Consider the following 16,727-nt stretch of genomic DNA (forward strand, 5'->3'; position numbering starts at 1 on the left):
GGAACGGGAGCGGCTTGCTCAGGAGGTTTTTACATTGAGACAGGATGGGGAGTCTGTGATGGAGATTACCCGTATGTTCACGGAGAGGGCTATGTTTTGTCCGGAGTTTTCTTCAGAGCAGTCTCAGATGACTCGCTATCTGAGTATGCTCAAGACGGATATTCGATAGTTTGTGTCTACTCAGCGATGTGATACCCTCCTGGACCTACAGGAAGCCGCGCGGCGGCGTGAGTTGGAGATAGAGCTGCAGCTGAAGGAGCAGCGTCAGGCACCGACACAGTCTCAGCCGGCGCCTAAGCAGTCTAAAACCGCTGATACACGGTCCGGGGGTCATCAGAGCCGCACTTGTGGAAAGTATGGCAAGGCTCATTCAGGGGTTTGTTGAGCAGGAGGGGCACTGTGCCAGGGACTGCCGTTAGTCCGCCCCTCCAGCAGATATGAGGATTTGTTACCATTGTCATTAGGTTGGTCATGTGAAGACCAACTGTCCGCAGCTCGCCGCCAAGCCGGCGCAGGGTTCCGCACCAGCTACTGTGAGGATTGGAGATGGGAGGCTAGTCAAGATAGAGCCTCCAAAGGCTCAGGGTCGCGCCTTCCAGCTCACGGCCGAGGAGGCCAAGGCAGCACCGGATGTGGTTGCCACTAGATGTGGTTGCTGGTATGTTCCTATTCTCTATCTCAATTATTGTATTTGTACTATGCTTATTGGTTGTGCCTATGATCAGGTATGTTTTTAGTAAATTCTTTGTCTGCTTTGGTATTATTTGACTCGGGGGCGAGTCGGTCGTTCGTATCTCAGACCTTCTCTAGAGGGTTTAGTGTGCTGATAGATGATCTTGAGTGTCCGTTGCGAGTTTCGATCGCCAACGAGCACGAGGTTTCTGCTTCTTCGGTCTACCGAGGATGTGAGTTGGAGATTTTCGGGGTGTCTTTCTTGATAGATTTGATTCCTATCCCCATGGGGGATGTATGCGTGATCGTAGGAATGAATTAGCTTAGCCGTTTTGGCGGCATGATCGACTGTGAGGGACAACGGGTAGTGGTTCGAACCCCAAGTGGGGGAGAACTGGTAGTATATGGTGAGGGCACTAGGTCGGGATCACGATTTTGTTCGGCGGCTAGGGCTTGCCAGTATATTCAGCACGGTTGTGCCGGTTATTTGGCGTATGTGGTAGATACGCGGGTTAGGGAGCAACTCTCAGTTTTAGAGGTCCCTGTAGTTAGAGAGTTTGCTGATGTGTTTCCGGAGGAGTTACCCGGAGTGCCTCCGGTGAGGCAGGTTGAGTTTAGGATTGATCTAGTGCCAGGTGCGGCCCCAATTGCCAAGGCGCCGTACCGTTTGGCACCCCAGAGATGCATGAGCTATCATCTCAGCTGCAGGAACTACTGGGTAAGCAATTCATTCGACCGAGTAGCTCACCCTGGGGAGTACCGATCCTCTTCGTTAGGAAGAAGGATGGTTCGCACATGATGTGCATTGACTATAGGGAGCTGAATAAGTTAACGGTGAAGAACCGTTATCTGCTCCCGAGGATAGATGATCTTTTCGACCAGTTGCAGGGTGCATCTTGGTTTTCCAAGATTGATTTGAGATTAGGATACCACCAAGTCAAGGTGAGGGAGGAAGACGTAGAGAATACTGCGTTCCGGACTCGTTATGGTCATTACGAGTTCGTTGTGATGCCGTTTGGACACACCAACGCGCCAGCAGTATTCATGGATCTGATGAAGCGAGTCTGCAGACCGATGCTCGATCGCTCGGTCATTGTGTTTATAGATGACATCTTGGTGTATTCCAAGACCCGAGAGCAGCATGAGGAGCACCTTAGGGAGCTGTTGGAGGTGCTGCGACGAGAACGACTTTATGCCAAGTTCTCGAAGTGTGAGTTCTGGTTGCGAGAGGTTTAGTTCCTTGGACATCTCGTTAACCAGGATGGGATTTTGGTCGATCAGGCCAAGGTGGAGGCGGTTATGCAGTGGGAGACTCCGAGATCTCCCTCAGACATCAGGAGTTTTCTGGGATTAGCAGGGTATTATCGGAGATTTATTCGTGATTTCTCCAAGGTTTTCGTACCCCTCACTCGTCTAACGAGGAAGGGAGTGTATTTCCGGTGGGGCCCGGAGCAGCAGAGGGCGTTTGAGACCCTCTGGCAGCGGTTATGCGAGGCACCAGTGTTGACACTCCCTGAGGGAGTGGAGGATTTCGTGGTATATTGTGATGCGTCCATCACAGGCTTAAGGGCAGTCCTCATGCAGAGGGGGTGAGTGATAGCTTATGCATCGCGGCAGTTGAAGCCGCATGAGACGAGATACCCCATGCACGATCTTGAGCTGGGAGCGGTGGTCTTCGCTCTCAAGGTTTGGAGGCACCATTTGTACGGGGTCCGTTGTACCATATACACGGATCACAAGAGTTTGAGGCACATAATGGATCAGCCGAACTTGAATATGAGGCAGCGCAGGTGGCTGGATGTAGTCAAGGACTATGATTGCGAGATCCTTTACCATCCTGGTAAAGCGAATGTGGTTGCTGTGACAACCCAAAAATTTCCGTTAGTTTTAACGTCGAAATTAAGTACATCAAAATTAGCCAAATTTATCCCAAAAATATTTTTGACCGGATTTAAACCCGTTGGAATATTTTAAATAATATTCGTCAAGCGAACCGAAAATAAGGCGGTCTAATTAATTTTTTTTTTGCCGTGTTTAACGGTAGTCGTGAAAAACCCCGTTCGCGGTTGGTGTCTGGTGGACTCCCAACCAGGCCATAAACTCTAACCTATATAAGGGTTGAATGAGTTTCATTCCAACCCTTTTTCACACCTTAGGAGTCTTTCTCTCTCTCTCTCTCTACTTTCTCTCTCTACAAATCGGGTTTGGTAAAAAATCGCCTCTTTCAAGCCCCAAACTAGTAAGTGATCTACCCTAACTTGTTGTTTAGCTCATTTAGCATGCAAATTCGTGTTTTAATCACCCAAAACCCTCAAAATCATGAGTTTACGGTCCAAGAACACTCTTGGACTGTAAACACCCATAAATGGGGTTTTGATGCCCAAAAACCCTTCCAAACCACTTATGGAGCTTAGTTATGACTTAGGGGCTTACATGAAAGGACTTAGAACACCAAAATCTTAACATATGGGGAGTAAACATGAGTTTGTGGCCTAAGAACATTCTTGGACCATAAACCCATCTTCAAGGACCATAAACACCTTTTTGGGTGTTAAATTACCCCTCCAACACCTCCAAAAGCTTTCATGAGTGCCTAGAGCCTTGTATTCCTTCATTTGATGCACCAAAACATGCCCCAATGAGCAACACTTGAGTTTACAGTTTGGGAAGCTCTCCCAAAACCGTAAACACCTTTCCAAGGTGTTTAAGTGCCTTTAACACCTTCCTATGCTCATATAAGTGACTAGAACCTTGCCTACATAGCCTAGAACCACCAAAGCACAAAAGAAATGGACTAACATGAGTTTACTACCATAAAATCATGTGTTTACGGCCATAAACTCCCCAAGGGTGTGGTCCAAGGACCGTGAACCCCCTATTGTGTCCATTTTGATCCCCAATCACTTCCTTAGCCCTTGATTCGACTCTAGCGAGATTCTTTGAGTGAGATAAGACCTTTAAACATCCCATGACACCACTACCATGAGTTTACGGCCGTAAACTCATGGGGGAAGTGGTCATAAAACCGTAAACACCCATAAGGGCCATCATTTGAAGAGTAAACTCCAATGTGAGTCCATACACACCTTATATGCAACCCTTGGTACTTCTAGCATTTGTAGCAAAGTGTTTTTATGTAGTAAGACATCCTTACTTGCTTAATTAGTGATTAAATGACTAATTAGATACTTAAATGTATCATTACATGTTAAATAGGATTCGCGTGTGTGGTCAAGTCGTCACTTGACACTTAGCATCCTATACCGTCCATTCATCCGAAACGCCAATGTCAGGTAAGTTCATACCCCTGAATTAACCTTTTAAATGTTTTTACATGCTTTTATGGGGGGGGATACAAGTTAAAACATGCTAGTTATCATATCAACCATATGTGATTAATAACCTGCATGCAAAAGGATTTATCACACTTTCAGCCATTTTACTAAGTATAATACTATAGATGGTTTTCCAAAACGTCTTTACTTGTTTAAATCTTTTCTCAAATTGTCTCTCGCACCGTATGTTTTACTTCAAAACCAGTTACAGCAGTGTTTTAAACAAAGGTTTTCTTTACTTATATTGTTTTATCAAATTATATTCAAAACGTGTTTATGAACGGTTTTCAAAGTTTGTTTTACATAACGATATCAAGTCGTAAATTCTTATTTTTAAAGGTTTTCCAAAGGTTTTACCAAAGTTTTCTTCTATGCTTCTACTTCGTTAAATGCATGCCTGTACTTGTATAGTTATATAAATAATGTTTAAAAGACTTAGGAAGGCTAGTTCCCCCTATTTCCTTTTCCTTGTTGGGATGTGGTCTGATGGGTATCGGATATTCGTACGAAGGTCGTTTAAACATTAGTTATATATCATGTATACACGTATAGACATAAAGGTTTACATCGACCAGTTCATTTCCCTTGGGTAGCAAGGGCATCCTTCTAGTCAGCATTCATAGACCAGAGACACTAGTAAATATTATAGGAATAGTTAGGAGGTTCTATTTACTCTTTCTTGTACGAGAATTCCAAAGGAGTCAGTTCATTCGTGAGTCTATATCATTATTCCAGCGCCTCTAACAGAATTCAGAATACGAGATACATCTTCAGGACACAGTTTTCCCCGTTGTCAAGTTGGTAACCAGAGTCTCCTGGAGGGAGAGCGGGCATTATGTGTATAGATCTATACGGGACTGACACTCCCACACCTTGACTGCTAGCTACAGTCCTCGGCCTACCAAGCCAAGGGGTGACAAATGTCACATTTATTCCAACGCTTGAAGGGCGTCAAGTACTCTAGTGGCAATCAGTATGGTTACGAGTATCTCCATGTTTACCTTATAATTCATGGCTTTGAGGTAAAGAGAATCAAGACTGTACTTCGAGACAACCCACTTAGGGTTAACGGATGTTTTAGACCTTGCTAGCTGTATCGTTCATTTGATATTGTATGGGGTCTGTGTTTCTATGTTTTAAACCTTGCTAGCTGTATCATTCATTTGATACTGTCTGGGGTCTGTGTTTCTTTGTTTTAGACCTTGATAGTTGTATCGTTCATTTGATATTGTCTGGGGTCTGTGTTTCTTTGTTTTAGACCTTGCTAGCTGTATCGTTCATTTGATACTGTCTAGGGTCTGTGTTTCTTTGTTTTAGACCTTGCCAGTCGTATCGTTCATTTGATACCGCCTGGGGTCTGTGTTCCTTTTATTAGACTGAGCCAGGCATATCATTCATTCGATATTCTCCTGGAGTCTATGATTTCTTTTGCCTTAATCATCAGTATTACTGCTGAGGCACATGTTATTTTTCCCGGGTATTTTTACTTGATTTCGGGGAAAATTACTCTTTAAAACATAACTCTGCCGGGTCTTGGTAGAAGACTGCTTTTATTTAGAAAATATAGGATTTTCTGGAAATGACGCTAATACATCGTAGATTCTAAACTACTACTTTTCATAAAGTTATTTTGAATAAAAACGCTTACTTACACAAATGACACTAAATACTTATGAACTCACTAGCATTTATAAAAATGCTGATACTCGCTTTCAAAATAACTTATATTCTCAGTTCGGCGATAGACAGGTACACTTGGGAGCTTTGGCGAAGTCAGTCTAGAACCGAGCTGCATCTATACTAGTTCTGTATTACTTTAATGTCTCCATTAAATGTAACCTATGTAAAACTATTACTATTAATGCAATGGTTGTTGTACTTTGATTGCTATACTGCATATGTTGTGATACTTGACATGACGTCATCCACCCCAGAACGTTTCCGCCATTCCGGTTTTGGGGCATGACAGTTGCGGACGCTCTGAGCCGCAAGTCAGCAGGGTCTTCTACCCCAGCCAGATGTATGAGGATAGCGGTGGATTCCCCGCTGGTGGGTTTGGTCAGGGATGCTCAGATCGAGGGTATGAAACCGGAAAACTGGAAATTAGAAAGGATTAAGGGAGAATGTGCCCGGTTTGTTCAGGATAGCCGTGGGCTATTGACCCGATATGGTCGGGTTTGGGTTCCGATGACCGGAGGAGTTAGGCAGACAGTGATGGAGGAGGCTCATAAGTCTCGTTTTTCTATTCACCCGGGGGCTACCAAGATGTACCGAGATTTGAGTTTGAGTTATTGGTGGCCTGGTATGAAGCGAGATATCGCTTGGTATGTTGAGAGGTGCTTGACCTGCAGCATGGTCAAGGCCGAGCACCAGAGGCCGCATGGTAAGCTGCAGCCTCTGGAGATTCCCATGTGGAAATGGGAACGGATCGCGATGGATTTCATCACGAAATTGCCAAAAATGACAAGGGGATTCGACGCTATATGGGTCATCGTGGATCGATTGACCAAGAGTGCCCATTTCCTAGCTATACGGGAGAGTTCGTCGGTGGAGAAGTTGGCCGACCTATATGTCTGTGAGATTGTCTCTCGCCATGGGGTTCCAGTTTCCATAGTTTCCGATCGGGATGTCCGATTTACTTCCCGTTTTTGGCAGAAGTTCCATGAGGAACTAGGTAAGAGGCTGCATTTCAGTACATCGTTCCATCTGCAGACGGATGGGCAGAGTGAGCAGACCATTCAGACCCTCGAAGATATGTTGAGGACGTGCGTCATTGATTTCGGTGGAAGTTGGGATTCCCACCTACGGCTTGAAGAGTTCGCCTATAACAACAACTATCATTCCAGTATTGGCGCCCCGCCTTTCAAGCTGTTGTATGGGCGGAAGTGTAGAACACCAGTCTGTTGAGGCGAGGTTGGGCACTGGGTGATGGGTCGGACGGAGGTAGTTCTGCAAACTACCGAGATCATACATCAGATTAGACAGCGGCTGCAGACCGCTCAGAGTCGACAGAAGAGTCATGCCGATCGACGTCGATCTGAGTTGGAGTTTCAGGTGCGTGACATGGTTCTCCTAAAGGTCTCACCCTGGAAGGGTGTGATCCGTTTTAGGAAGAGGGGAAAATTGGGTCCCCGATTCATTGGGCCATTCAGGATTGTTGCCAGGGTTGGCAAGGTGGCTTATAGGCAGAGCTTCCGGAGGAACTTTGCCGGATCCACAACACATTTCATGTTTCGCAATTGCGAAAGTGCGTCATGGACCAGGAGGCAGTGGTATAGTTGGATGACATTCAGGTCGATGAGCGCCTGAACTATATGGAGAGGCCTACATCCATTTTGGAAAAGAAGAAGAAGATTCTGCGGAATAAGGAAATACCTTTAGTAAAGGTGCAGTGGGAACATCGGAGGGGATCCGAGTGTACGTGGGAGCCGGAAGCAGAAATGCGCGAGCATCACCTGGCATTGTTTTTTTCAGCGGACTTCGAGGATGAAGTCTTGTTCAAGTGGGGGAGAATTGTAACACCCCAATCCTCAGGTCTTAATTGATTAAGAATTTCTGGATAAAGCTCTACTCGACGAGTTGGTCGACCTACTCGTCGAGTAGCAGCGGGGTGAGAACGCGTGGTTAGTGACCTACTCGGTGAGTCAACTATTGGGACTCGGCGAGTAGGAGCTGGCAGATAAAACCCTAAATCCCGGGGTTTTCACCCATATTTAAAGGAGCCTCAGCCTCCTTTGGGACTCCTTACAGTCTTTGAGAACCCTTGAAACCCTAATTCGTGTGTGTGTGCCTTGGTGTGGGTTTGAAGCTTGGAAAAGAGGATCTTGGAGGATGGAAGCTAAGAGTGCAAAGGAAATTCAAGCAAGAAAGGAGTGGGAAGTGGGTTTTGCCTCAGCTAGCATCGTTTGAAGGTATCGAAGTACCATTCTTACTTCCTTTTCTTCCCTTTGGTTGATTCTAGGGCTTTTTATGGACTTTTAAGTTGGGATGTTGAGCTATGGGCTAGATCTGAAGTTGTAACTTCAGATCTGGACCCTCCTTGGATGCTAGAGTCATAAAGTTGTTGTATTGGTTGTGGTTGGAGTCCCTCTTGGACTAGAAGCTCCATTAAGAACTTAAAATAGACATTTGGAGCCTTTATAACCATGCATGCACGTAAAGTTTGCAACTTTACGTGGTAAGTATGCTCTAGAAGCATGGATCTGTGATTTGGACCTGCTGCATGGCTCAAAACAAGTCTGTATGGAAAGAGGACTGGATGGACTCGGCGAGTCTCAAGGATGACTCGGCGAGTCACATGAAGATGGTCATTGAACTCAACGAGTTGGATGAACAACTCGGCGAGTCCGATGAAGATCACCATAAAACTCGACGAGTTGAAGAACAACTCGGTGAGTCGGATGGCTTTTCCCTTAGATAGGCATGCGTGTGTACCCGTCGAGTTATAAGGACGAAACTCAACGGGTGGACCTTAAGGATTGATCGGGATTCGAAGGGACTCGACGATTCACTCTGATGACTCGGCGAGTTGGAATGTGCTCCACGGACTCAGCGAGTGGCCGAGTGCACTCGACGAGTTGAGGTCAACATGGACTGTTGACCTTGACTGAGGACTCTGACCTTGATCAAGAATTTCTAAGAGGTTATGGGGTGTCTCATAAGAGTAAGAACTTATGAGTATATTGTGCCATGGTTATAGGTGGTGGTGCCAATGTCAAGTGATCCGATAGTTGGAGTTTGCATTTCAATCGACATCTGCGAGGTGAGTTATCCTCATTATATCGATAGGGTCTATCAAAGCAAGGCCGACCCTCGTAATGAAGAATAATCTAGAAGTTTTCCAAACAACATTTCATAAGGAGACTTCCTCGAATTTTACGCAGTAGGAATGCGATTAATAATAAGCGTCGGTATGAACAACTTCTCCTCAAAACATATTGGGAACTTGAGCAGAAAGTAGTAAGGATCTTGTAGTATCTAGAAGATATTGATGTTTTCTTTCTGCAACAACATTCTATTGAGGAGCGTCTGTACAAGATGATTGATGCACAGTGCCATCAGATGCCAATAATTGTTTAAAATCATTGTAGGTAAATTGTCCTCCCAAATCACTCCAAAAACATTTTATGACAACATAGTGTTGAGTCTTCACAAGAGCTCCAAATTCACTATATATGGTGAAAATGTCAGACATGCGCTTCATAAAATAAACCCACGTACAACGAGTGTAATAATCAATGAATGAAACATAATAGTTAGCTCCTGATTTAGAGGTGATTGGAGATGGACTCCACACATCAGAATGCACGATATCAAAGGGAGCAACAGAACGAGTGACACTTTTATTAAAAGGTAAAGCATAAAATTTTCCCAGTTTACAACCACAACAATCAGAAATATCAATAGTTTTCAAAGAAACTAACACACCAGTAGAAACCAAAGACTGTAAACGAGACGCCGACACATATCCCAAACGAGATTGCCAAAGATAAAAAATAAACGATGAAGGGTTTAAACGAAAAGTCGACAGATTGACACAAGATGCAACAACATGAGCAACATGTAGCTGCTCCAAAACATAGAGCTCTCCAAGTCTACGGCTTATCGTAGTCTCCCTCCGATACCAAATGTACTGTATATAGGTGAGTCTCAAGGATGACTCGGCGAGTCACATGAAGATGGTCATTGAACTCGGCGAGTTGGATGAACAACTCGGCGAGTCCGATGAAGATCACCATAAAACTCGACGAGTTGAAGAACAACTCGGCGAGTCGGATGGCTTTTCCCTTGGATAGGCATGCGTGTGTACCCGTCGAGTTATAATGACGAAACTCAACGGGTGGACCTTAAGTATTGATCGGGATTCGAAGGGACTCGACGATTCACTCCGATGACTCGGCGAGTTGGAATGTGCTCCACAGCGAGCGGCCGAGTACACTCGGCGAGTTGAGGTCAACATGGACTGTTGACCTTGATCAGGAATTTCTAAGAGGTTATGGGGTGTCTCATAAGAGTAAGAACTTATGAGTATATTGTGCCATGGTTATAGGTGGTGGTGCCGGTGTCAAGTGATCCGATAGTTGGATTTGCATTTCAATCGACATCTGCGAGGTGAGTTATCCTAACTATATCGATAGGGTCTACGGCACCAAGGCCGACCCTCTATGATTTACATCCTGGTTTAGGATGGTTGCTTTGTTATTTCCATGCTAGATTTCATCCTGGTTTAGGATGGGTGTTATGTTATTGCTTTGTTAGAATTCATCCTGTTTAGGATGGTTGTTATACTAGAGATCGGTTAGATCGATTGTTATGGTATGCTACGTATGATTCTGATCTGTTAGATCGGAATCAGGATAGATAGTATGTTATGATTTTATGATCCGTAAGGATTGGTATGTTAGTGACCTGTTAGATCGATACTCTAGATTGATGGTTAATGAGATAGATATGTTTGTTATGTGTATATGCCAGTATATGATAGTATGCGTACATGGTTAGTTTCTTGTTGGTTGGGTTGAGGTGGTCCTGCTTTGTGCTGAAGGCCAACACACCCTCTGAGCGTCTCGGGGAGACTGTAGGCCCATGCGGCGGACTAGTCATGTCGAAGACTCGGGATAGATTCAGATAGACTGTAGGCCTAGTAGAGCGGACCAGTCCGGCCGATGGCCAAGTATGTATGTTGTTTGATTGATCGTTATGGCTGTGGTTTCTGTCAGTATGGTGTTGGCATTTTGGGGGTAGCTCACTAAGCCCTCGGGCTTACAGTTTTCAGTTTATTGTTTCAGGTACTTCAGGAGAGCGAGGGAAGGCAAAGGCGTGACCGTACCGCTCCTCATCCTCATGATCTATTTTGGGACACTCTGATGATAAACGAATTGGAAATGTTTTGTAGAAACAATTACTATTTGACTCTTTTGTTAGTATTAAAAGTTTAAATTTGGCGTAAATTTTTGGGTGTTACATGCCCTTTAATATCCATGAAATTTTCCCTAAAATTTATGATTGATGTAAACAAAATCAATTTATGAATTCTAGTTCTGATAGCTTATAAAACTTGAAATTATTTTTTTGCATAAGTTGATTTATTACGTTAATAGATTGGGAATGAGCCATGGATGGGCTAGGATAAACTCAAAATCTAAAATGGAGGAGATTCAATTACATGCATCCGTTGGGGATGCGGATAAGGTTATAGACTCGGGACAGAGACATGGATGGTATATCCCGTCATATCCCCTAGATGAAAGTCTTTTTTAGCTTCAAAATGAAATTCCAAACATTCTCTTAACTTGACTTTAATGGATTTACAAATTTGTTAATGTTAATTAATATCATGATTTTTTCAATGATTAAAACAATTAATTCACTTTTAAAGAGAGTGAGTCCTTTTTTATAGAACTTAATTCATATAGTAAGCGACTTTTATACCCACACAACTTTAGGGTGGTTTGATTACCGAAGCATTTATTACCAAATAATTCCAACCTATTGATGATTCGGAGAATGTAGAGTTCATTAAATGCTCAGAGGATTTTGATTCTTTGAATCCAATGCGCCGAATAGCAATTTAGTGGTGACATCTAAATGGTTCCATTTTGACTTAACATGGGCAGAATTTAATACAATAAGCTTTATATAACTACTTTCCTTATACTCATAAAGAATGACTTAGTGAAAAGGTTTGGAAAATAAGAGTGTCCCCATAAATACTTTTAAACATTATTTATCCAAACATCACTTTATCAATACAACACTTATAAAAAACAAACAAAAACTTACAACACTTCTTCAAAATCAATCATTGCCATTACTAAGACTCCATACATCCATCACCCTCCACCTTCACCTTCGACCTACAATAACCATTTTCACAACCCTTGCCACCTCATCACCCTCCACTTTCACTTTCTTTCCACAACAACCCCTTCTCAAATCTTCATTCTTCCCAATTCTCTCAAGAAACTGAATATTCTCTTTCTACACTTCACCATTAGAATAAACCTCTTTCTTCCTAATTGGAACCGAAGCTTTAAGCTCATCAATCACAAACTTACAGGCATCCAATGCATCCACCCAATGAATAGAAGAAATGGCAACAAACACACTTGTCTCCCCAACAGAAATGGGCCCCAATCTGTGGGTCACAGCAATGGAATTTAAATTCCATTTGGATCTTGCGGATGAACAAATGGAACTGAGACAATGTATGTCCATTAGAACATACACTTCGTATCTTAGTTCAATGTCCGTTTTGCCCTCGAATGTGTCGTGGGTGTTCTCATAGAACGTGGCTATGGCCCCACATTGAGGGGCGTGAACGTAATTTGTGTACTTGTTGATGTCGATTGGATGGTTTTCCCCAAAGATTTCTATTAAGTTGTTCTCGTGTTCATTGGCCTTTTTTTTTTGTCTTTACAAGTTCTCTTTGGTTTATGAGAAAGTCAAGAAACTGTACATAAAACAAAATTACATAGGAGTAGAAACACACAACAGATAAAAAAGAAAAACATAAAAACATACATTTTTTAATTATATATGCAGTTTTTAGTTTAGAGAAAGAATGGAAATAACCGAAAACCATGTCAATATGCATTTCTTTAAAAATGTTGACAGATTTTGATATCTTTTGCATTGGTTAGAACAAGGTAAAAGAAACAAAGGGTAACCTTAAATCAAAAACCAAATAACCCAAAGAAAAGAAGAGAATTTTGATTCCACACAACAGATACCTAATTCAAATTAGGGCTCATTTTGTTCATCACCTTTAGTCCAACGAAGGCAATAAAAATATAAGATCAAAGATCAAATTGGACTTATCTTATGGGAAAACCGTGAAAGAACACAATTTTGTTTACATAAGCATCAAAACCCAACTTGTAATGTCCCATTTTCACAACAAAAAATTTTCATTTTTTTATTAAGATAAAAAATTCCCAAATTATTAATCCATTTATTAAGAAAACCATTTATTTAGAATTACATTTATTAAAAATTAGAGTATTGTAAAAACGCGAAATCTTCAATGTTGGTGATGATTGTGTACAGTTCCGCCTTCGCTTTCTAGCAATAACTGATGGCCTTGGGGTGGAATACCAATATGTCAGGTCTAAACAACTATCGGGTTAGAATACCCAGGGTTTGTTGGTCTACCACATCATGTTGGGTTTTATGTACTTTAACATCCCTATGGTGCACATACAACCCTAATGCTTTGGATCTAAGTTTTCTCTAGTTATACATGCAATACAGTTATCCAAAGCGTGAAGCCTACAACTAGCATACAATTTGATATTTGCAACATAAAATCAAGTTAGATGAATACCTCTATATTGTAGCTTGTGGAATTTGGTATTTCAAGAGCTTAGCACCTCAAGTGTGATGCCTCAAATGGTTCACAAAACACCACCAACAACTGGAGAACTTTGAGAGAGAGGTTAGGTGTAACATACACGTTTTGAAATCGTGTTATGTAATTTGAAAAGTTAATAATATTATGAAATATTATGTGAATTTGAATATTGAGTTCTAACAGATAGTTTTTACCAGAAATGAAGTAAAACTATGTTTAGAATCACTCGGAAAAATATTGGAAGTCTTATGAGATTCCAATCAAAAGGCAAATATTGAAATTTAACGAAAATATAAATTTTGAAATAATTAAAATTTTATTATTTAAAGTTGTAAAGAACTTTGTTAGAAACATTTAGGCAAAAACCTTATCGAAATCCGAGTTATAACGAAGAAGTTATGACCAATCGAAGATTCACGACAGAACCAACACAACACTGAATGAAGTAAAAAGTGAGTTTTTGATAAACTACTTTTAGCCTTAGTGATCTAAATGAAAGTCGTAGTACTTGTTAAACCGAGAATTTTGATAAAAAGAACGCCAAAATATGACTTCGTATGAGGAAGTTATGATTTTTCTAAGTTTCGGAATAGCAGTAGACAGCTAAAAACTCGAAATAAAGATCGAGCGATATTTAGCTGACACAACCTAAAAAGGAATCAAAGGTCTTGTCAATAGTAGTACAACGGTAAAAAGTTTGACGAAAACGGACGTCGGATGAAGAAGTTATGAATTTTTAACGGATTTTCCTGTCCCGGTCTGTTAAAAATAATAATATTAAATATAAAGTAAAAAATTTCCAACAAAGTCTAAACGAAAGTTGTAGAATATATTCTCGCCTATGCGTGCATATAAAGAACGTCAAAACCGGAGCTCGTATGCAAAAGTTATGGATTTTATAAGTTTTGGGTTCAATTTCCGAGAATTTTGCATGGATAAGATCAGATTTCAGACACGTCACCCGGATTCTCGCATGCATGCCCCGTGTCCACTCGTCTTCGTCGCTGATTGGTCCGAAGCCGAGGTCCATTAGGCATTCGACGCGCCTCGCGTACTAGGCGCCGTCTAAGACTGGCTGTAAGACGTCTCCGCGCGCCTGTCTCGTGTCTCTCTCCCTCGCTGGCACCTGCCTTCGTTGACTCACCTTCTTGGCCGACCCTCACAATTTCGCCCTATAAATAGGAAGGATGTGATATTTCCCGGTTATTTTTGAGATTTTGCCCTTTTTCACCCCTAATTCCATATTTTAGCTATTTTGACATCCCCCGAAGCCCTGGTATCAATTTTAGCAACTGAAATACGTACCGAAGAGCCCGAAGACCCCGATAAATTTATCTTTTCGGTTTGAAGCCCTACCATCGCAGAGCCTGATTTTCAATAAAGCTCCCAGTTTTCAACGAAGAAAGCTAATTATTATAACGAAGTGTTGCCCAAATTACTATTTTAACCCCCGGTTATTTCACGGTGAGTTCAATATATAAGAACAATTGTATGTTATGTGTTATATGTGCTATATGCTTTCAGTGTTGTTATTCCGGGTTATTTTCCCGTATTATTTTATTCGCTATTTTAATAGCAAAAGTAATACCTTTGACCATATGATCAGTGAAAGGACTTAGATTCACATTGGTAATGGTACGTAGCCTCTGGCCATGTAGAGCATGTCTCCGTAAGAGAATGAATTATATTCTATGGCATTGGCAAATGGTTAGACAGGGCTATAAGCCTGAAATCTACCAAGATGTTAATCAGAAATTGTATGTCTCCTGTGCCATTTGGGCCGAAGCGTTATTGATGTTTATCAAGTATTGAAATTGTTATATCTCATTGACTGTATATCTTTGAATTGAGTCATTGATTAATATGAAAAGCTTGTCACATGATTTCACATATGCCTTGTTCCTCTTTGCTTCTGCCATATTGAAGTATATATATGGCATCACGTTATATTGTATCTATTATTGAACTCACTAAGCGTCACCGCTTACCCCACTCTATGTTTAACAAATTGCAGGAGATAAATAAACAATATGGTAGTATACTGTTGGAAGATTTAGAATAGTTTGTAATAGTAATTTTGTACTTAAGTTTATGTTTGTATAAAATTACAATATCCTGGGTAGTTATGTAAAATATTAAAACTTAGTCGGTTTCTATCCAGTCGTTTGTAAACAAGTTATCAATGTAAAACATTTTTTTTAAATGCATGTAGCATGTTTTGGAGTAACAACTGTTTTTAATATGAAAGTTAGGGTCTTTCATTAGGCACACCAAAATCGGCTATACTCTTGTTGTAACACTTGTGTGTGCGATTTTCGCTAAGGGGTTACACATATATAGTGTAGGATTCCAAGAGTCTCTTGTAAACCCTAATCCATACACTTAGGCTTATGATCCAACAATTCATATGGACTAACTCTTCATGGACTCATACATAAACTTAGCCCATCATGGATCAATAGCCCAAACCATATGTGTCACTGATTTACATAATCAGTTCCCTTTAGTTTAATTAGTCTCTTTTGATCACAAAATTAATTCCAAATTAATTATTGATCAATACCAATTAAATAATATGATTTCTCTATTAATATATTATAATTATAATATATTAATAAATCACAAATAACCTCTTTCTCAAATATCCATCCTATCAGATTGTTCTGGTGAATGCAACACAAAATGGACCATGCTACTATTGGGTCAAGTACCTACCAATTATAGTTATGGGCTTAGACACCTAATCCAACAGTCTCCCACTTAGGATAAGTCTAATAACTATAACTGCAAGTACGACTTCAAAAACCGACTAGAAATCGTAGCTCTCAAAAGCCGCAGTCAAACTCTGACACGTCCATTAGATAAGGGATCATATATTCCTCCATTCTACAAGATATCGTATGGACATGAGACATGGATTTATAATCATTCTCTCTGTCCATGTGTTGTTTCCCGATTTCCGATTTATGACGACCGACTAATTGAACAAATCATATCAGTCCAGGCTTGGCCAAACTCTTAGGGTTTTCATCACAAAATCATCGAGGGGCCCACTGATATAGCTTTTATCGCTCTTAGGGTAAAAGAAACAGATAAACTTCGACTCATATGCTTGCTCTATTTACTCATCAAATCACACACAACAATATGTTTTATAACACCAAGTTACGGGTGCGTTTACATATCATCAATGTGTAACCGACTTGTAAACTGCAACTATATGTCTCCGTTTCAAGAATATAAGATATTATCGTCTCACAGTCACTCGTGATAAAACCATGAAGTGATTCACGTGAGCGTGGGTTTAATCCAATACTCAAATCTAATTACAGGAGTACTCATGAACACTATAGCAAATTTGTGCTATG

The 16,727-nt window shown here is 41.3% G+C and overlaps 1 pseudogene; it reads right to left on the reverse strand.

The window, feature by feature from the left end:
* Positions 1 to 11,852: 11,852 nt before the first annotated feature.
* On the reverse strand, positions 11,853 to 12,642 carry LOC145050150 (molybdopterin synthase catalytic subunit pseudogene; annotated as a pseudogene).
* Between the last annotated feature and the right edge of the window lie 4,085 nt (positions 12,643 to 16,727).

The sequence above is a fragment of the Lactuca serriola genome, chromosome 5, assembly GCF_051521515.1.
Source record: "Lactuca serriola cultivar US96UC23 chromosome 5, Lser_US96UC23_V15, whole genome shotgun sequence".
NCBI lineage: Eukaryota > Viridiplantae > Streptophyta > Magnoliopsida > Asterales > Asteraceae > Lactuca > Lactuca serriola.